General features: G+C 33.2%; 1 protein-coding gene across 7 annotated transcripts in view; it reads right to left on the minus strand.

Moving 5' to 3' along the window:
- Positions 1-23098, minus strand: part of Hnf4g (hepatocyte nuclear factor 4 gamma) — a 132985-nt gene that overhangs the window by 52637 nt on the left and 57250 nt on the right. For 3 of the 7 annotated variants that reach the window (XM_078017003.1, XM_078017002.1, XM_078017001.1), the window contains one exon: positions 16887-17006. The exons of the other annotated variants lie outside the window; for them this stretch is intronic. The gene's annotated coding sequence lies outside the window, so the exon portion shown is untranslated. The remainder of the gene's footprint in view (positions 1-16886; positions 17007-23098) is intronic. 7 annotated transcript variants of the gene reach the window in all.

The raw sequence follows: 23098 nt of genomic DNA on the forward strand, positions 1-23098 counted from the left end.
AATCCCTGTTCTAAGAAAGTATCTCCCCTGAGATTCAATATCCAGAATACTATACAACTGTTCCTGGTATTTTAAAGGCAAAAACACTGTTATTAACATAAAGCATAAAGTGATATTTTCCATTTTCTTTCCTGATCTAGCCAAGTGTTTCATTGGCTTTTAGGATTATGAAGGCAACTTAGACTTCTGCATTCTGAAAAAATAATCTAAAACAATTTCTAGGCCTTTAGAACACCAGGAACTTCCTGTGTACTAACTTTAGTTCTCACCTACAGCAAAGGATTATAGCTGTGACTATGAAATTCTCCCATACATGATACACTAACACTGTCACACCCAGACTTGTTCACAATTCTTGATACTATCCTGTAAGTAACTCCACCCCTTTCTCTCTTCTGGAAAAATCATTTTGTAATTCAAGAGAGGGAGGGGGGTTTATAGGGACAACACTGATTCAGCTCTCACATAAAAGAAGCAATCCTCAACCTTCATAAAGTATTATAAAAGCAACAAATTACAACACAAACAATGACTGGGACACATGACTTGTCATGGCACCAGGAACAGGAAGCTTTAATCTACACCAGCAGTCACTGCAAGGACATGTTGAATAGCATCTCTCACAGCAAGCCAAAAACACTACATCCAATCTTCTTGAGCTATTATTAGTAGAAATGAAAATTAAAGATGACATTAAATGATCACTGACTGCCAGGTCCTGTGTTACTTTACATGTTTTCTCTTATTTAATACTTAACAATAACTCTGTAGGTTTCTATCTTTATTTTATGGAGAGGAAACTCAGGCTTAGAAAGTTTAGGTAATTGCTAAGATTTAGTAAAGACAAAACCAAACAAAAAACAGGACTATCTAATGTCAAAGTCTGTTCTCTTAACCAATGGTTTCCTTTGCCACCGGAAACTTCTTCAAATAGTTGAGAATTATTTACCTAAGAGATCTTCTACATGAAAACAATTCTTGTCCTTTCAGATCCCAAACTGCCCTTTCTAATAGCACCGCTATTTTGGAGTTAATATATTATCTATCCAGAGAATATCTATTCATGTAAAAACCTGCATATGTATAAATGGGTTTGTGTGTTTTTAAAGCAGAAATAAATCATAATATACATTTTTCTCTGCATAATTCTTTTTTTGAAAATATATCCATATCATTCACTAACCGGCTAAAAGGAAATAATAGCATTTTTCTATTATGTACAATGATATCATGAATAGGTTACAAACATTTTTGTTAACAAAGCATAAATCCTAGAAAGAGAAAACTCTGAACCAAAGGTTATCTATAGACTGATTTTTTTCTTTTGAGGTCAAATTACTTTAAGGTGATTGAAAAATGTATATACACCCTAACAATACATGGTAATAAACAGGTTTTTTTTCACAATCTCATCCATATCAAATATTAACAAACATTCTTATTTTGCTACATTGAACAGTACAAATGACACTTTTGCTCACACTTGTGTCTTACTGGTTATTGGTATAGGCCAGGCATTTTACTATACATTTAAAAGCTTTGTTGTTGTTGTTGTTGTTTAGCTTTGAATTACATGTTTATGTCTCTGCTTATATCAGATTAGCTGCTGCTTTCTTTTTGGTTGGTAAAAACTCTTCACATGCTAAAATTAATATTTATCTAAAATATATCCCATAAACTTTTGTAATGCAGGTTTTTAAAAAATATATTTCACATGGTCAAATTTAATCATTTGTTATCTTTTTATATTTTACTGTATTTACACAGATTTTCTTGAGATTAGAGACTAAACCTCCTCAGTGTCTCTCTCTCATACAACTTTTGTGTATTCATTCATTTTATGTTCAAAAGTTTGTTTTGGAATAAGTTCATAAGATCTATTCACAACATGGTGACTATAGTTCCTATCAACATTTTTCACACTTGAAAAATGCTGATAGAATAAATTTTAAGTGTTCTTACCTTAAAAAATTATGTGTGACAGAAAATGCATGTTAATTATCCCAATTTAGTCATTCCACAATGTATACATATTTCAAAACATCACACTAAGTACCATAAATACATGTAGATTTAATTTTTCAATTAAAACCTATTTTATGTGGAATATATTTTGGTAAAGTGTATGAAATCTGAATGAAAGTGCCATTTTTCTCTGATGGTATGCTGGCCTATTGAATATACATTGTGATAGAATAAAATATCTTTTAACGATGATCTAAATATAGTCTCCATATGACTAAATATTTGTGTATATGTATGTTTAGGAATATATTTGGACTCGGGTTCATCATGTATCAGATAGTATCAGATTTTTGGAATAACTGCAGTTTTATGTTTTAAAATACAATAGTGTCTATTAGTCTTTCCTCATCTGTTTTTTACTAGCATTTCTTCTGAAAAATTCTAATGTATTATATTTACATATTGTAAATTTCAGATGTATCATAAATACATAATGTGATATTTATATATTTAGTATGTAAGTATATTTATATAGTTAGTATATAAGCATATTTATTTACAACTCAGTGGTTGTAGGTATATGCAAGCAGAACAAGCAGAACCACTATCTAATTTGAGGGTATTTTCATCACTTTCCCCAAACACATATACCTTCGCAGTCATACTCATTCCTCTTCCCTAGCCCCTGAATGCCAGTAATCTATCTCTATATTTCCCCATTAAATTTTTCCATTCTAGACATTTCATTTGTACGCCTCAGTCTTGCTTCTTTTACTTAGCTTCAGGTTTTCAAGATTTATCCCCACTTAGTACTATATGAAATATCATTTTTGTGGATAAATAAGACTTTGTTTATGAATATATACCTATTTTGTTTATCCATTCATAAGGTGATAGAAATCTGGATTGTTTCCAGTCTTTAGCATTCATGAATAATACTGCTATGAATACTGCAAAGTAATTTTTATATTAACATATATTTTAAATACTTTTGGGTATATATCTGGGAGAAGAGCTGTCGGATTATATGGTAAGTCTGTTTAACTTTTTGAGAAACCAGCAAACATTTGGCTAAATTGACTATGCCATTTTATGTTTCATATGGCAATATGTAAGATTTCAATTCCTCCACATCCTCACCAACCCTTGTTATTTTCTTTTCATTATACTAGTCATGGTGGTTATGAAGTATTATTTCATTGTTCTCAATTATATTTCTCTAATGATTAATGATAATAAACATCTTTTCATGTATTTATTGGTCATTTGTATATTTTCTTTTAAAAAATCTATTCAAAACCTTTATCCATTCTTAATTAGGTCATTCATCATATTATTGTAGCAATGTAATAGTTCTTTATATATTCTGGATACTAGACTTAATTGTTCTTAACTCTCTTGGCAATGTCTTTTGAAGCACAAAGGCTTTTAGTTTTGTTGAAATCTGATTTATTTTTTCTTCTGTTGTATGTGATTTTAGTGTTACTTCTAAGAATAAACTGCCTATTCCAAGGTCATGAAGATGTAAAGCTTTGTTTTTTCCTAACATTTTTAACTGCTACATTTACATCATTAATCATTTTCAGTTATTTTTTGTATATGCTTTTAGGTAGGGTTTCAACTTATGTTAATTTTCCAGTTGTCCTAGTGACTTTTTGAAAATGCATTGAATTGTCTCAGTGTCCCTATCAAAACCAATTTACCAAAAACACTTGCTGAGCACACATGAGGCCCTGAGTTTGACCCTCAGAACCACCAAAACCAATTTTTTAGAAATAGTATGGATTTATTATTATATTCTTAGTTACATTCCATTGATCTATGCATCTATTTTACATTAGTACTATACAATCTTAGTTACTGCACATTTGTAGTAAGTTCTGAAATCAGAAATTGTGGTCCTTCACCTGATGATTTATTATTTATTATTATTGTCTATTTTAGGTTCCTTGTATTTCCATATAAACTTTAGGATCAGTTTTTCAAGTTCTGACAAAACAGATGGGTGTGTGTGTGTGGGTGTGTGTGTGTGTGTGTGTGTGTGTGTGTGTGTGTGTGTGTGTGTTTTAGTATAGAAATTTGTGAGAATCGTAATGAATCTATAAGTCAATTTGGGAAATACTGCCATCTTAATATTACTAAACCTCCCAATTTATGATTATGGGATATCTTCCCACTTACTTAGGTAATCTTCAATTAAAAAAAAATATTTTGTAGTTTTTAATGTTCAGGTCATGTATTTCTTTTGCTGATGTCAATCCTTAGTATTTCATTCTTTTTAATTCTATCATTAGTGGAACTATTTTCTTAATTTTATAATCATAATTCTCATTGTTGGTGTACAGAAATACAAACAATTTGTATATTGACTTTGAATTCTACAACTGTGTTGTACCTATATATTAGCTATAATAACTTCTGGGCTTTTCTTGGAGCTTTTATATGCAGTATCATATAATTTGCAAATCAAGATATCCTTCTTTTACAATCTGAATGCCTTTTCTTGCCCTGGCTAGAAACTTCAGTAAAAAATTAAATAGAAGTAACAAAATAGGCATTTTCATCTCATTCCTAATATTTGGAGGAAAATATCAGTTTTTCAATACTAGTATTATGTTAGTTTTTTTAATAAATACTTCATCAGCTTGAGAATATACTTCTAAATTGTTAAGTTTCTATTATGATGCTGTGTTGGATTTTGTCAATTGATTTTCATGTGTTTTCCTTTATTCTTTAAGTATACATTTATTTTTCTTTAATGATGAAGCACTCTTTCATTTCTGAAATAAAATCTACTTCTTAGTTACCCTACATATTTTTTTTTCTTTCGGTAGTAAGGATTGAACCCAATGATGCACAATCACTCAGTCGTATCCACAGTTCTTTTTATTTTGACACAGCTGAGGTTCACCTCAAACATATAATCTTCTTTTCTCAACTTCCTGAGTCACTGAGATTACAGGTGTGCACCACCATGCCCAGCCTTTGGAGTCTTTATTGTGTTGTTGAGTTTGGTGTACTAGTGTCTTTAAAGGATTTCTGTATCTGTTTGTCTTAGTTATCTTTTCTTCTGATGTCTTCTCTGGTTTGGTTATCAGGGTAACACTGGCCACAGAGTACAAGTTAAAAAATATTTCCACCTCTTCCAATTTTGAAAGTATTTTCAAAGGATTTGTGTTGTCTTTAAAATGCTTGTTAGAATTTATCATTGAAGTCGTCTAATCCTTGGTTTTCCTTTGTGTTTTTTTTTAATTTTTTATTGTTGGTTGTTCAAAACATTACATACTTCTTGACATATCATATTTCACACTATGATTCAAGTGGGTTATGAACTCCCATTTTTACCCCGAATACAGATTGCAGAATCACATCAGTTACATTGATTTACATATTGCCATACTAGTGTCTGTTGTATTCTGCTGCCTTTCCTATCCTCTACTATCCACCCTCCCCTCCCTTCCCCTCCCCTCTTCTCTCTCTACCCCCTCTACTGTAATTCATTTCTCCCCCTTGTATTATTTTTCCCTTTCCCCTCACTTCCTCTTGTATGTAATTTTGTATAACCCTGAGGGTCTCCTTCCATTGCTATACAATTTCCCTTCTCTCTCCCTTTCCCTCCTACCTCTCATCCCTGTTTAATGTTAATCTTCTTCTCATGCTCTTCGTCCCTACTCTGTTCTTAGTTACTCTCCTTATATCAAAGAAGACATTTGGCATTTGTTTTTTAGGGATTGGCTGGCTTCACTTAGCATAATCTGCTCTAATGCCATCCATTTCCCTCCAAATTCTATGATTTTGTCATTTTTTAATGCAGAGTAATACTCCATTGTATATAAATGCCACATTTTTTTTATCCATTCGTCTATTGAAGGGCATCTAGGTTGGTTCCACAGTCTTGCTATTGTGAATTGTGCTGCTATGAACATCAATGTAGCAGTGTCCCTGTAGCATGCTCTTTTTAGGTCTTTAGGAATGTGATTTTTTTTTTAACTAATGGAATCATTTTACTTATTTTGTTTATTTAGACTTACCAGTGTTTCTTGAGTCACTTTTGGTACATTGGGACTTTTGAGGATTTGTTTCATCTAGGTTGTTGAATTTGTGGGCATACAATTGTTCCTAGTGGAGTTCAATTGCTTTTTCTGTTGTTACAAGTCAATAGAAAAAAATGGGCATGGATTTTGAATAATATATTCCAAAATAAATAATCATATTTGAGAAAAATCATTCCTTTAGAGAAATCTGACCTATACACAACGTTATAGGAACACTTATGTCTCTTGCATTAGGCATATCTTTTCTTATGGGAGGTGGCGGGTGCTTCTGGGGATGGAACCTAGGGCCTTATGTATGGTATGCAAGTACTCTACCATTCCACCACAGCTCCTCCTCCAGTGTGTCTTTTCTGTGTCATGTGCTGATCAGGAATCCTATGGTGGAATTTAAAGCTACTACCTAATTCCCCAATGTCCTAGTGTTTACCTGCATATGGAGACTTTAAATATCTTTTAATTTGCCAGTGGACTCTAAATAAATATACATATATGTATATATTAAATACGTATTAATGAACTATATATACCTATGTATGTATTCACTATATTTATCTTGTTATACTATATTTAAGAATTATCTGCAAATTTCTTTTGAAAATTTTTTTATTTGTTCTTTTTTAGATATATGCAACAGTAGAGTGTATTTTGACGACATATTATGCATACATGGAGTATAACTTACCATTCTTGTGGTTGTGAAATTTTTTATTACATCAGAATAGTATTAAATGCATCATGTCTTACTTCCAAGTAGATGACAGGTACATTAAATTGTTATTAAATAATAAAAAGTAATGGAAGACTGTGCACTAAAAAAGTAATTTTAGTTTCTAAATTACTTAGCATATTGTGGCATAAGAATTTTCTTTTAATAACAATTTAAAAAAATGTTTTAAACAATCCTATGTATAAGCCTTAACATGGAATAACAGAAGCTATAGTCACAAAAATACCTGAAGATTCTCTCAGAACTACAAAGAAAACCAGGATATCTAGAAAAGATTAAGAAGAAATCAGGAAAAAAAAAGATGACAATAGGAATTGAGATGAAATAAAGGTCTTTATTATGTTCAGGAGTTTGGACTATCTTCTTCAGAGAATCAAATATGATTTCTTCTTCCCAACAAAGTAAAATATATTTTAATGACACACAAACATAAACATGTCTTTCTGCCAGTAATGTGAAGAGACTGCTTTACAAAGCTATCTAAAGACCTTCGAATAGCTTTGTGGATGGTTCAAATACAAATGCACAGCCCTTTTTTGCCCCCTATCAACTTGACTTTCATTTTTATGCCCAGTGTTTATATACCTTGTCAGGTCTTGTGAGGAGCAAACAAAGAGCTATAGACCTTACTCAACAAGGTTTTTGCCAATCATAATGCACTGGGGTTGGGGAAGTGCATCTTCTGCAAGAAATCTGAACTCGGTGATGAGATAATATTAATAACAGTAGTAGACAATGTTGCTTTTAATTTTCCCTGGAATTGCAATTCTCAAGTACATACTAACCATCTTAGACATAGCAAACCCCTTCTTGATTTTCATTTGTACGTATCATAATTATGTACTTGATACTGTTCCTTTATAGTATAATTTGCACAAATGACATTAGTTGTGTTGATTTTCATTTAATAAAAACCCAATGTTTTATGAGGTTTGTCAGGACAACCACTTATATTTTTTGAACTTCAAAGGAAGATTCTCTTTTTTGATAAATTAAATGGTAAGGATAAATGTAAGATTCTTCAAGAATTCTAACACTTTAAGAATAAATTCCCTCTAGATGTTAAAGAGTTGAGAAATTGTGAGGCAAGCCACCTAAAATAATTAAGAGGTTAAAAATGCCCTGAGAAAAACCATATTAATAGCAAACATTTATGTGAGTAGTTAAGTATTAAAAGCTTCAGGAACCACAAACAAACACAAAATATCAGTGTTGTGAAGTAAAGTAACATTAACTGAATTGGAAAAAAAAACAAAGTTATACATTCCAAAAGCTACTAGAACCCTGCCAGTAGGTGTCAGGTAGAGCTCATGATAAGAAAAGAATTGAAGAATAACAATGACTAAAATAGTAGTTTTAAAATATTAATTGCCTTTATGAAGTATATGTCATTATAAATTTTGTTTTCTCTTGTGAATAATTTTCTGTATCTTTTAAAATTTCATCATAGTACTTATATATTAAAATCAGAATTAAATATAAAATTATTATTGAAAAAGTAATAAATTTTAGATGTTAGTTTTGATAGTATTCCCTTTTCCTGTGAATATTTCTTGTGCCTTTATATTATTAATCATTGGAAATACATGCTTTTAAATACAGTACAAAGCTGATAACAGAATTCTTTGTCTAGAATACCCAAAAGAATGCCATCAGAAGATTTCTAGAGCTGATAGACATATTTGGCAAATAGCAGGTTACAAACTCAACATATAAAAAAAAACCTATAAATTTCCTATACATCAATAATGAATCTGCTGAGAAACAAGTCAGGAAAATGACCCCCTTTCAGTAGCCATTAAAAAGAAAAAGAAAAAAAAAAACACCTAGGAAAAAAATGTAACCACGGAGGTAAAAGACCTCTACATTGAAAACTACAGAACATTGAAGAAAGAAATTGAAGAAGATACAAAAAGACAGAAAGACCTACCATAGATAGAACCTTCATAGACAGGCAGGATTAATATTGTTAAAATGGCCATACTACTAAAAAAATATAAATATTTAATACAATCGCCATCAAAATACCAATGACCTTCTTCATAGAACTAAAAGAAAGCATTCCTAAAATTCACTTAAAAGTATAAAAGACATAGAAAAATCAAAGTAATGCTGGAGGCATCACAATACCTGACTTAGAATCATACTACAAAGTTATAGCAACAAAAACTGCATGGTACTGGCGGAGCTCAATGGTACAGAAAAAAGGACACAGACAAACCCACACAAGTATAGTTATCTGATCCTTGATAAAAGTGTTTTTAGCATAAGCCAGAGAAAAGACAACCTATTTGATAAATCATGCTAGGAAAACTGGTTATTCATTCATATGTAGAAAATTGAAACTAGACCCTTTTCTCTCATCCTGGACACACACACACACACACACACACACACACACACACACACACACACACGCAGGTGTGCACCAAAAAATAAATAAATAAATAAAATTACAAATGGATCAAGGAATTAGACCAGAAACTGTGCAACTACTTGAAGAACACATAGGGACATAGAGGCAATATTCCAACACACAGGCACAGGCAACAACTTTCTCAGTAAGATCCTCAAAGCTCAAGAAATAATGCCAAGAATTAATAAATGAGATGGCATCAAATTAAATTTTCTGCACAGCAAAGGAAACAATTAAGAATGTGAAGAGAGAACCCACAGAAAGAGAAAAAATGCTTGCTAGCTTCTCTTCTGACAGAGGATTAATATCCAGAATATATAAAGAACTTCAAAAACTTAACACATAAAAAAACTATAATCCATTTAATAAATGGACAAATGAACTAAACATAGTTTTCAAAAGCAAAAATAAAAATGGCCAATAAATATATTAAACAAAGGTTCAACATTGTCAGCAATTATGGGAATGCAAATCAAAACTACACAGAGATTTCATTTCACTCTAGTTAGCATGGCACCCATCAAGAATACAAACAATAGGCCCACTGCAGTGGCACTTGCCTGAAATCCCAGAGGCTCAGGAGGCTGAGGCAAGAGGATTTTGAGTTCAAAGCCAGCCTTAGCAAAAGAGAGGAGCTAAACAACTCAGTGAGACCCTGTCTCTAAATAAAATACAAAATAGAGCTGGGAATGTGGCTCAGTGTTTGAGTGCCCCTGAGTTCAATACCCAGTACCCCCCACACACACAAAAAAAAATACAAACAATAACCATAGCCAGGTGTGATGCACACACCTAATCCTAGTGACTTGAGAGACTAAGGCAGGAAGATCACAAGTTCAAGGCTAACCTCAGCAACTTAGCTAGATGCTGTCTAAAAATAAAAATTAAAAAGGGCTCGATATGGAGCTCAGTTGTCAAACTTCCTGGGTTCAACCCCCAGTATAAAATAAATAATGAAAGAAAGAAAATAACCTCTTGTCATTACAACTAAAATAAAAACAATAGTAGTGAATGCAATCATTTAAATATACAAAATGGAGATTGCAGGTATTACAAATGCATTAAAGTCAACTACATGAAAATAGAAATACCATTGTTGGTGACTCTAAGGAAGAGGACATAATGAGAGGGATTGGAGAGAACAGTTTAATCTTTAAATCTTAGAACCATGATCTGTGAATCAGCTGCAATAGCACAAATAGAACAAGCATAATTTCCTTCTGATCCAAAATCACTCCCATATTTTTCTATGATATTCAGCTCATTCTGGCTTCAATTTTTATTATTTGCTAAAGTAACAAATATTCTAGCATACCACCACAAATTCCTCCTTAATGGAAACCAAACTGTGAGATTATGAAGTTTTTTTGAAACCAAAAAATTACCTTGCACATAGCTGAAAGTCCATCATTTATAGGAACTTTAAATAAAACTACTATTGTTATCTTTTTAACATAGACTTTTATTGTAAAAGTAAAATATATTTTTCTATGATTTTGCAATGTGTGATTATTTACAAATGTGCTGAGTTAGTAACATAATCTAAAATTTGAATTTTTCCATTTTCTTTTCTTTTTTTTAGTACTGGGAATTGAATTCAGGGGCTCTTTAGCACTGAACTACATCTCCAGAGTTTTATTTTTTTATTTAGAGACAAAGTCCCACTACAAGTTACCAAGGCTGGCCTCGAATTTATCCTCCTGCCTGGACCTCCTACATTGTTGGAATTATAGTCATGCACCACCATGCCCAGTTAAAATTTGACCCTTTTAAAAATTACATTTCACTACCACTCATTTATTTATTTGAAAAACTAATGACCACTTATTATGTTAAAGGCAGTAATCTAGGCAATAATTTGAAGGATTAATAAAACAGTACCCACACTTGATAACAATGTTTCTAAATGCACACAATTCATAATATTTTAATATCCAATCTTTATTTATTATGTTCAATAAAAACAAATTTAATCTCTAGTCAGGAGCAGTATTCTCAATGGTCACAAATTAAAGCCCAATTTATGCAACTATAATAAAAGACCTTATTAATGTTCATCTCATTATTTCAGGCAATAAAAATGACTTAAATTTTCACTTATGTACCACATGATTTTTCCCTAGTTGCCTTCTACATTGTCAACCAAGCATGTGTGAATTGAAAGGGAGGGGATTGCTTTTTCCTTACTCTCTGCAAAAACACTTTGTCTACATTTATTATGTCATTTATTTCATGCTGCCTGCTAAATTATTGAATACAAGTTCATAACCCCATTACACTCTCTGCTCTTTGCAGGAAGGTTTAATGTGTTAGACAACCCCAGATTTTCCCACATTTTTAAATAAAGTATGGACCCAGAGAATTTTCATAAATAAACACTCATTTTGTAATTATTTAGTAATATTAATATATATGTGTGTGTACATGCACATGTATATGCATATGTTTAATTAAATATAAATACAATGAAAAGTTTAGTGATATCTTTTTAAAAAATATTAATATAGAAAGGGTAAATTCTAATATTTGGCATTGATGTCTAAGCAAATTTGTAGTGGAAAGTGCAGCAGTAGGTAAAAATAAATAAAAATATACCACCAATTATTTGAAAAAAAAATTTTGAAAATAAATCACAGTTAAAAAAACAATCACAGTAAATGAAATATGGCTTTAATGACATTAATAAGAAAAGCAAAAAAATCCTAATTCTTATATTTATATATAACTGCGAATTATATACATTTATCAAATGTTGTTTGAACAGGTAACAGATAAAACACTATGAAGCTTATAAACATTGATTTTAAAACACTTGCTAAGATAGATAAAACACAAAACTTACGAATATACAATTTGGGGGGAAAAAGTGCAATTAATGAACAAATACATAGAAAAAAACAAAAACTAATTTTGTTTTAATTTTCAAATTACTGTTTTTGGTCTTTTTTTTTTTTTTTCAGTTATAATACCCAGTACTGATAAGGATACAGTGGAGTGGATAATCTCTTGTACTTTTGTTGGAAATACTCTTTAAGTACTCTATAGCCACCAACATTTGCAAAGCAATATTGCAAGATGTATCTTTATAACATTTCTCTCCAAGATTCATGTCATGAGAAAGGACTTTTCCTAGAAATTCTTCGGGTGGAGAAGCTTGTCGCTTGACATGAAACTCATTTGGCTCAATCCAGTTCTAACACAGGTCGTGCCCCACTTACAATTTTTTTTTTTTTTAACTTTCCAATGGTGCAGATGCAATACGTGTTCAGTAGAAATCACACTTCAATTTTTGAATTTTGATCTTTCCCCTAGCTAGCAATGTGCTGCAGGATCCTCCTCAGCTCCCAGCCAGGCAGTGCAGAGCCAGGGTAAACCACCCACACTCCACAGGGTGCTGTGTGGCTTGCTAAGCTATGTAGTTCGCAGGGTAAGAGGCACAGATGCACTTTCAGGGAACAGCATTTTCAGTTGACAATGTATTTATCAGGACATAACCTCATTGTAAGTCCAGAAGCATCCGTAGCTCTTTACCCACCACATATTAACCTTGTTTCCTCTTCTAAAAATTTATAAACAAAATGTTGGTGCATTCCAAGGATGGGAATTCTCCTATCTCAATTGTCACTAAATGTACTTGAATAGGGATAAATTACATGTTTTTAATACATCCTTCTCACAGATTTTAATATTTTAGATTCCTATATCAATGAGTGTGAATGTGAGTGTGTGTGTGTGTGTGTGTGTGTGTGTGTGTGTGTGTGTGTGCATCTTTGCAGACAAACTGCAGAACTGCCCCCAATCCCCAACCCCTTATCTCTGTTCCCCAAAAGAGAATAGACAAAGGCTGCTAGGACAGACGGGTCTTCTCTTCCTTTTTCTCAAGACAAATCAGCCTCCTTGCTTAGAAATCTCAATTAAAAATGTCTTTCTGGCTTCCCTCACTTGGTTCCCATAAAGATGAGGATGAGCCACTGTATGAGATCAGCTCCGAGGAATAGAAATGAAAAGCAATGGACATCAGTGTGACACAGGCAAATCTCTATATCCACTCATAGCTTTGGTTCTTTTCTAGAAAACAGGCATAATAAACTGTATCTCATACAACTATTTTGAGAATAAATGAGATAAATTATATGAAAATTTACGTATTCTTTTGAAGTCCTGTGGTCAAGTCTGTTATTACTGGTGGCAGTGAGGCATGTATGATGTGCACAATATAGACAGTTCCTGTAAGGCCCCAGGATGGGGCTGGAATGTGCATTTTATCTCATAACACCAGCTTTTACCTTCTCCTTTAATCTCTCATTGTGTCACCACTGAAAGGACAGTCAAAGACTGCCCTGCCGCCCCCCTTGTTTCTAGTTGGGAAGATTGTTTTACAGGAAGCAAATATTAAACCAGATAGCACTGTATCTAATCTCAGATGTTAAGGAGGGTGATTCATACTATCAATGCTGAAAGAATTTAGAAGAAAAGGAAACAAGTTGGTGGAAACAATGGAGATAGATTAGGTGGGGGAGGGTGTAATTCAGCTGGGCCATGGAACACCAGAAAAAAATGTAAAGAAACAAGCCTTCCAAATCAGGAGTTGAGTATAAAAATAGGTATAGAAAACTCCTTTTAAAGGTGATTGCCAGTTAGGCAGGGTGGTGCACACCTGTCATCCCAGCAACTCACGGGGCTGAGGCAGGAGGATTATAAATCTGAGGCCGGCCTCAGCAATTTAGCAAGACCTTGTCTCAAAATAAAATAAAAAGGGTGAGGGATGTGAATCAGTTGTAGAGTTCTTATCTACCATGTGTGAGCTCCTTGTTTCAAACCCCAGTACTGAAAAAAATAAATAAATAAAAAATAAACAAACGTGGGCTGGGGCTGTAGCTCAGTGGCAGAGTGCTTGCCTGACATGTGTGAGGCACTGGATTTGATCCTTAGCACCACATAAAAATAAACTAAATAAATAAATAAATAAATAAACAAACACATAAATAGCTGTCAGTATTCAGGGGAAGAATGAAATCAAATTATGACACTAGATCTTGGCACAAAACAGTGGACAAGATAACCAGCACTGCACTGAAGAGGCTATTCTTGGAACAAGTTGAAACTTACGGTTGCCAGGTCCTTAATGTCTAAATCCACTTGGGCTTTTCCAGCTTTGTTCTCCCATCTCTTGTATACAGCAACGGGACTAGAAATTGCTGCCTTCCTTTACATATAATCTTTTTTTAAAAAATTTTTTAGTCATCAATGGATTGTCTATTTATTTATTCATTTATATGTGGTGCTGAGGATCGAACCCAGGGCCTCACACATGCCAGTCAAGCGCTCTCACTGAGCTACAACACCAGCCCCTACATATAATCTTCATGATCTAATCCCTTGCTTTCTAACAGACTGGCATTCCCATTTTGTTAAAGATCACAATGATCTCAGTGTTTTCATAATCCTCACATTTCTATAACTAAAACTAATAGCCAACGAGATGCTATAATTTTAAAGTATAATTTCTAATTGCATAATTTTAATTTTTAATGTGTATCTATTGGGATTACATAAAATATAAAATTAAAATTTTAAGGAAAAACATATGTATTAATAGTATGCCAGAATCATTAACAACATCTAATACAGTAGCCCCCATTATCTATAATTTCAGTCATCTAGGGTCAAGGGTGGTCCAAAAATATTAAATGGAAATTCCAGAAATAATTAATTCACAGGTTTTAAAGTCTGACCAATAGCATGATTTCATCTCACACTGTCCTGTTCCATATTGCATGGGATGTGACTCTTCTTTCTGCCCAGAGTACCTAGACTGTATTCACTACCTGCCCATTGACACTTAGTAGCAGCCTCTGTTATCAGCCTCTGTTATACTGTCATGGCAGCTCAGTGCTTGTGTTCAAGTAACCACTTGTAGTAGCCAAAGCTCTGTCTGGATGTCTACATCATTTACCTCACTTCCTCTTCTCAAGTAGGCACTCGATCATTTCACTTCAACATCAGAAGAAGGTACACAGTACAATAAGATATTTAGAGAGCAAGAGATCACATTCACAAATTGCTATGACTGATCTATTTTAATAATAGATTTATTGTTAAACATTTATTTGCCTAACTTATAAATTAAATTTTGCCATAGAAATACATATATGGGAAAAATTGCACACACAGGATTCTGTCCAATCTGTGGTTTCAAGCATCCATCAAGGATCTTAGACTGCATCCCCCAAAGATAAGAGGAGACTACTTACATACCTATGATAAGACTCTAAATTAACTATCACATTTATTCTTCCAATTACCTTTTGGGTTGATAGTATTATTATTACTATTACTATTATACTTTCACTTTGTAGTAGACGAAACTGATACTTATAAGGACTGTTACTTGCCTAAAGTCACAGAGTCATGGAGCTTATAAATGGCAAAAATGGAACTGAAAGCCAATACTCTACATACACAATCAAGTGAGATTTTTTTTTCCCTTTTGTTGTACTAGGGGTTCAACTCAGTGGTGGTGAAGCATTGAGCCATATCCTCAGCACTCCCCCCCTATATACATGTATATGTATATGTATATATGTATATGTATATATATATATATAGAGAGAGAGAGAGAGAGATTTAGATATATATGAATATATATATATATATACAGATATATAGGTTAAATGGATTAAATGATTTACTATAATCCCATAATATATATATCCCATATATATATATATATATATATGTACTTAATTTTGAAACAGTGCCTCAGTAAGTTGCTTACTGCCTCGCTAAATTGCTAAGGCTGGCCTTTAACTTATAATCCTCCTGCCTCAGCCTCCAGAGCTTCTCAGATTATAGGCATGCACTGTCGCACATTATGACAAACAAATGAGTTATAAGGATGGATGAGATAAGTAGCTTCTTGGATTTCCAAGATATAGGAGCACTAACATAACTCCAACCCTAATTCACAAAGTCTATGCTGTTCATGTGAAATGTAGGAAGTCAGGGAAGCGGAGGAGCATGGTTATCTTTCTACTATGTACCTTTACAAGTGTGCGTATAATTTCAGACAATTAAAAGTAAGCAGTCCCAATCTATTCAAATTGCTCTGCTTACTGGACAGAAGAGTATATTTTTCCTACCTAAATTACAAATCTCAAAAATCCATGAAATAAAATCTAAATGAGATGAAAATTATTCAGAAAAGAAGAATTTGAAAATTTTTTTCAGGATGCTGATTCGACTGCTTCAGTGCAAATGGATTGAATATGGGCACTTGCTCTGATGAGTAATTTTTAATAGAAACTGTTAATTCCATCATTAAATTAATGTTCTTAAAATACTTAAAACTTTTTAGTGTGGAAATATGCTAACTAATTTCCCACTGCAGGGCTCTCGGCTACCAGTCTGTCCGGTGCTCAGTCTATCATATGTGCACATAAACATTAATGATATTTTGTAAACAATATATCAGAAATAAGAACCAATGGCCAAAGATATAACCATGACACTGGCAAGACAAGTCATAATTGCAATATAAGACAGGAAGGAAAGGACTCCATAGGAAGGTTGTGATCAGTATATACTTGGAGAATTTTCAATATATCTATGGGACCCTAGAAAGCACAAGTAAATTAGACAAGAAGAAAAGAGATCTTTACAAGGTGTCCAAGTAATAAATAATTTACAAAGCAATTTAGCAACCTCAGCAGGCACCACTTACAAGACTGTGGTAGGGAACGGAGTCTATATTTGTAGAGAAGAGTAGAATCAATACAAGGAGCAAGCTGTCAGTTTTTTCTATAGTGTCAATATCTCAGACTGGCTGCTTTCACTGGTGTTCCTGTGGAAACAATTTCCAAAAGTATACTATTGAGTGACATGCTGCATGGATTAAATGATTTACTTTAATCCCCTAACTGCATGTTGAAAGACCAATAGCCCAAAAGGAAAACTAGAGAGCCTGAGGACAAAGCAACCTATAATAACAGTGTGATTTGGGAATGGCTTATACTTAAGAAAGCCCTAGTGCCACAGCAAGATCCATCCAGAACAAGTTTAAATGAGAAGTGGCCATGATGGACTTATAATATCTGACTACCAAGAGGATCGTTCACAATATTGAGAGATCTGATTAAATAGAGTTATTGGTCAACTCCTCTCTTTGTAAGTTATCAGATAAAAAGGTGATTTGATCTTGGAACAGCAATGAACAGGCCCAACTCCCTCTTGTTGAACTTAAGTGTATGTACCTTAAGAAAAAAAAATGAAATATCTTGTAAAACTCAGACATGATCCTACCACTACATAATTAGGCATAATGAACATCAATCTTATTAAATCCAAAGCTATAGAAACATAGCTTAAGAATAGGGCAGTGGGCAGATTCAGAAACAAATTTAAGAGGAAAGCACTGCCTATAGCTATGGAGGTAGGTTTAAAAAGTTACCTCACCAACTCCATTTATATGTGACCTTGACCTTCAAATGAGAAGATGAGGTGCAACTGAGCTTTAATCCCTTCCAGCACAAACAGTTCTACTATTAACATCCACTCGTGATTAGTGTTATAGTAGAGAGATCATTTATCAACTACTGAGGTACAAGGGAACCGTTGCCTTTAAATTGAAGGGCACCAAATAAATAATGAACTGAGATGCAACTATGAGGATTCCTTTCCCAGTTCAGATTGTACCATTCAGGAGCCCTCACATGTTTAGAAGGTGAGAGAAATTCAGGTGATTTATTGTTCCTCTAGGAACTTCAGGCAAATAAATGCTTGGACTCTACCAAATGTGAGATTCCACATTCCACTTGGAATATTTTCCTGGCAATTGGCCACCTAGATGCAGGCTGTTTGGTTAGCCCTGTTGGGCTCCCTGATTCACCAGTTAGTGGTGAACCTGAAAGCAAGCAGCAATCTGGCTTTTTTGCTTCTCTAAGGTCTGCTAATGGTATGGTGAGTATTTTGTTCCTTGAATTATATCCTTTCTGCTTCAATCTTCTAAAGCGTTTTCTGCTTTTCTGACAGAATGGTAGATGAGTCATTGCCTTGTGATATTTTTTAATAGACAGAAACATCATACCACATGCATTGCATACAAGATTTGAGGTGACAAAATAAGAAAAGATATTGAAGATACTGAGATAAAAGCTATTAAGATCAGCTAATCCAGGGCTGCAGGTTTGGCTCAATGGCAGAGAGTTTTGCTAGAATGCACAAAGCCTTGAGTTCGGTCCACAACAGCACACTGATGAACATACACACATACACACAAGAATAGCTGATCCACACTGCTCCAATTAAATCTATTAAATGAAGAATTGACTCTATTAATCTGTAAGGTCTGAACCCAGGATTTCACACGTTATACCACTGAGCTACTTCAAGCTGGCTTTAAAAAGTCTTAAGATTGCATGACTTGGGCTGGGGTTGTAGCTCAGTGGTAGAGTGCTTGCCTTGTATGTTTGAGGCCCTGAGTTCAATCCTCAGCACCACATAAGGATAAATAAATAAAAATAAAGATAGTGTGTCCATCTACAACTAAAAAATATATTAAAAAAAAAAAGATTGCATGACTTTATTGTCCAAATTGTTCACTATACAATTCTGTCACATTGCATGTAACACTAACTCACTAGCTTTCTTCCTTCCTTTTCTATTTTTTTTTCTTTAACAGGAATCGAACCCAGGAACACTCAACCACTGAGCCATATACCTAGCCCTTTTATTAATTTTTATTTTGAGAAATGGTCTCTCTAAGCTGCTTAGCGCCTTGCTAAATTGCTGAGACCAGCTTTGAACTTGCAATCCTCCTGCCTCAGCCTTCCAAGCTGCTGGGATTACAGCAGCAATTTCAAAATTAATATTAAGTAGCCATCAGTGCTAGGGTACAAGTACGTAAAGAAAAATATAAAACACAAAATATAAAAAATGGTTTCTACTCCTCATGTTTGTGGAGAGAGATATAGATAAGATTAATAAGCATAAATACATGGGGAAAATATTCTAACTCTGGATACTCCTAAAATTCAGAGGAAAATTCATAATTGAGGACTGAAAAGATCAGAATATTAGGTTTAAGCTAGGGTTTACAGAAAGTGTAAATTTTGAGTGGTTTACAAGAGGAAAAATAAAAACGTTTTGGTAGAAGAAAAGCAAATAATGAGTTCTTGCAAGAATGTGTGACAAGTGTGATTGGATAAAAAGACTGGGACTATTTTACTGAAGGTTTAGAGACAGGAAATTTCTGGTTTGTTTGCATGAAGAACTGGAAGCCATTAAAGGTTTTCTGAGCATGTAAATGATATAATGTGTACAAACCTAATGACAATTAAATTTTTTTTTTAATTTTTAAAAATTTCTATCCTGAAAGTCTTAGATGTGATAGGTTCCAAAGTTAAGGGAACTTTTAAATATATAATAAATATTATAATAAAATAAATAGAAAAAAAGAATTTCCTGATTCGTACATGTGATTACATGTAAAAGAACAATCTGCTTGGAACTTGGCAAAAAGAGTCTGTCCCAAGGTAGACTTTATCGAAAGAAATTAAAGTTAGTGAAAATTAGTTCTAAAGTATTAATAACATCTAAAAATAATAATAAAACAACCAGGTTTCTAAGCTTTGCCATATTTTAAATTGTTTAGTTGTGAAATAGGAGCTTAAAAGCACTCTTTTAAAGTTCGCTTTAAAACTGGGAAGGTAAATTTTCAAAATCAACATTAAAATTTTAAACCTAAAAAATTTTTGCAAAACATTTTCATTGTTTTCTTGAGTTTGATCACTTTCCATTAACAATACAGATAACCTGGAATTGATTTCTGCAAATGAACAACAGTGGATTATTATTAATTTAACTAAAATTTGAAGAGCTATTAGACAAGGACAGTCATCTACACATATTATGTCTTCTCTCTAAGCACTTAGCTCACTGCTTTGCATGTAACGCAGGTTCCACATGCCTGTGGTCAACAACAGAAGAAAGATAACCAAGTCAGGTTATTCTAATATGATTATTAAAATATAATAAAGGGTACTGTCTATAACCAAGCAGAAAGCACTTTGCCCTATCTACATGAATAATGAAAAGTTATACCTTAAGACCTGTGGAGGATTTGAAGGAAAGTAATTTGGCAAAGGCTTGTCCTAGTGACAACATTCAAAGGAAAGATAATAGGTCCATTTGTGAGCGAAGGCCAAGAAGTCTAATGTGGTGGTCACTGAGAGTCTCGTAAAGGCAGGAACGGTCATTCATTCACTCGTGAGTCTGTCATGGAGCTATGAATTAAAATAGGCCCCACATAATCACTCAGGGTTCATCTCTGATGCTTTGGATCAAGCAGGGTGGGCAGCTGGGGCAGACCTATGTGGAGTCTAGTAGCTGTGACAATGGTAGAATGTGTGTCAGCAGCATGACTTAGCTCCAAGGACCATCAAATGCTAAACCTCAAGATACATTCCCTGTCCTACCAAAATGGTCTAACAAACTAAAACAACCCCAGCCCAGAGGTTATCAGGGCCCTTGCTCATTTGCACCTACTTCAAGAGCAGAGACAATCAAGGTACCAATTACAGGACAGGAAACTAAAAGAAAGGAATGATGAAAACTACAGTGATAAAATTATGTTATCTTGATGAGTTTCAGGAACAATATTAAATTTTGAAAGAAAAGTTCATCTTTCTGATACAATAAATGAGACAAGCATCTTTAAAACTGGATGATTTAAATTTTATTGCTAGCCAGAGTCTTGGAGAAAATATTAGAAAAACTAAAAGATGATATAGAAATATATTCAACCAGTTCAAAATGTTAAGAAAGAGTTTCTATGGTATAGATCTAAAAATTCAGTTTCCTATTAGGTAGTCCTTTAATTAGATTTTACATAAAATTTTCCACTGAATATTTTTAAAATACAAAGATTGACTTTGGATTAAATCATCAAGAAAAATTAATTAATTGAAAATTGTATGTCAAGTCACAAGGTGATTTCCAACTTTTCAATGCATAGAACTCTCAATTTTCTCTTTCTGTAGGACCGATTACTCAATAAAACACTTTGGAATTTAGTATCAAAAGATTTGGACTGGAGCTTGGTACAGTGGCTTACTTCTATAACCCCAGAAAACTTGGAAGGCTAAAGTAGTGTAACCACAAGTTCAAGGCCAGTCTCAGCAATTTAGGGAGACCCTATCTCAAAATAAAAAGGGCTGAATATGTAGCTCAGTAGTAGAAGGCCCCTGGGTTCAATCCCCTGCAACAAGCTAATAATAATAATAATAATAATAATAATAATAATATAAAATGATATTTGGATTGGATAAAAAGCTCCACTGAGTTGAAGTGAATACATTTGGATAATATTCTTCCTTTTTATAGAAAATTATGTATATTTGGTATTGAAATTTTGAGGAATATAGAACTTCATACAAAAAAAGTAACAAATAGTATAATTCTACAATTATTTTTATTTACTTTTTTCAGAATTCAATGTTTAAAATTCATTATTATTTTAAGTATATTCTGAAGCTTATGATATTTCACCATATTTGACCTACAAACATGACCATTTACTATAGCTCAACAAGATATAATTTTGTCTCATTAGTTTCATTCAGTACAACCACTCATACATCCGTGTCTAAGAGTTTGGAAACTACACTAAAAAGACATCAGGTTTACAAGTGAGTTCTCCACTTACTCACTAAATAACTTCAAACCATTTCCTCTCTTTAAAATTGAATTTCTTTGTCCATAAAAGCTGATAAGAATTGTTCCTACTCTATAAGACTTTTTCAGAGTCTCAATGAGGTTATATCAAAAGTGTTTAGGTTATACCTTGCATCTATCTATTAATTTATTCTTTAACAAATGTTTACTGGCTTCATTCAATATGCCAGTCAATGTGACAGGCACCAAGCAAACAAGGATAAAGATAATAATTCATTGATGTTTGTAGTCTACTGGGGAATGCAGACATAAAAAAAAAGGAGAGGGGCACAAGTTAATTAGTTATAATCAAATAGTATGAAAGAAAATTAGTGTGTTATAAAAACGTATAACTGGAGGACATAATCTGGTCTGAAAAGAACTGAAGATGAACAAACACTTCCTGAGAAAGCATCCTTTAAGCTAAAACCTGGAGGAGAAGTCGCCAGGCAAATACTTGAACCTGCAGGGGACACAACTATAATCCCAGGAATTCAGGAGACTGAGGCAGGAGAATCACAAGTTCAAGAGTAGGAATGCATCTCAATGATAGAAGGCCCTGAATTCAATTCCCAGCATTCAAAAAAAAAAAAAAAAAATAGGATGGGTTGGGGTAGGAGTGGACCAAGAGAAATTCTACTGGAAAATTCCTAGAAAGTCCCTGAGATGGGTAGAAGCTCTGTGCATTGAAGTATCTCAGGACTCAGAGGTACTTCCACGATTTCAACCATCAGGCAGTATAAATCTGTATATTCTGCTTTTTTCCCAAGTAGATCTAAAGGGCAAAATATTGTCAATTTTGCCAATTTTATTTCATTAAAAAAGTAAAAGTTTACATTTGAAAAGGCAGTCATCCACTTGATTTCCCTAACTTGAATATTCCTGAACTTTATTTTTGAAACTGCAGACATCATAATATGATAATAACATGATACTCCAATGAGCCACTCATGCAAAAGTGCCCATATGTATAGAAAATTGTATTAAAAGGTATTCTTACCAATGCTGTTATTAATAACCAAGACACATTAACACAGACAGAAGAGTTCTAAGCAACCATAGCTAATGATATTAAGAAATAAACCTGTTTAATCCTGTAGTGGGTGTTATTTTAATAAATTTTTAAGAGAATATCTGATACATATTTAGTTTTTAAAATATTGCCTACATTACAGTTAAATTTGATCATTTTTCTTATTTTTTTAAAGTCAGAAATTATATCAT

The sequence above is a fragment of the Ictidomys tridecemlineatus genome, chromosome 7 (assembly GCF_052094955.1).
Source record: "Ictidomys tridecemlineatus isolate mIctTri1 chromosome 7, mIctTri1.hap1, whole genome shotgun sequence".
NCBI classification, from domain to species: Eukaryota; Metazoa; Chordata; class Mammalia; order Rodentia; family Sciuridae; genus Ictidomys; species Ictidomys tridecemlineatus.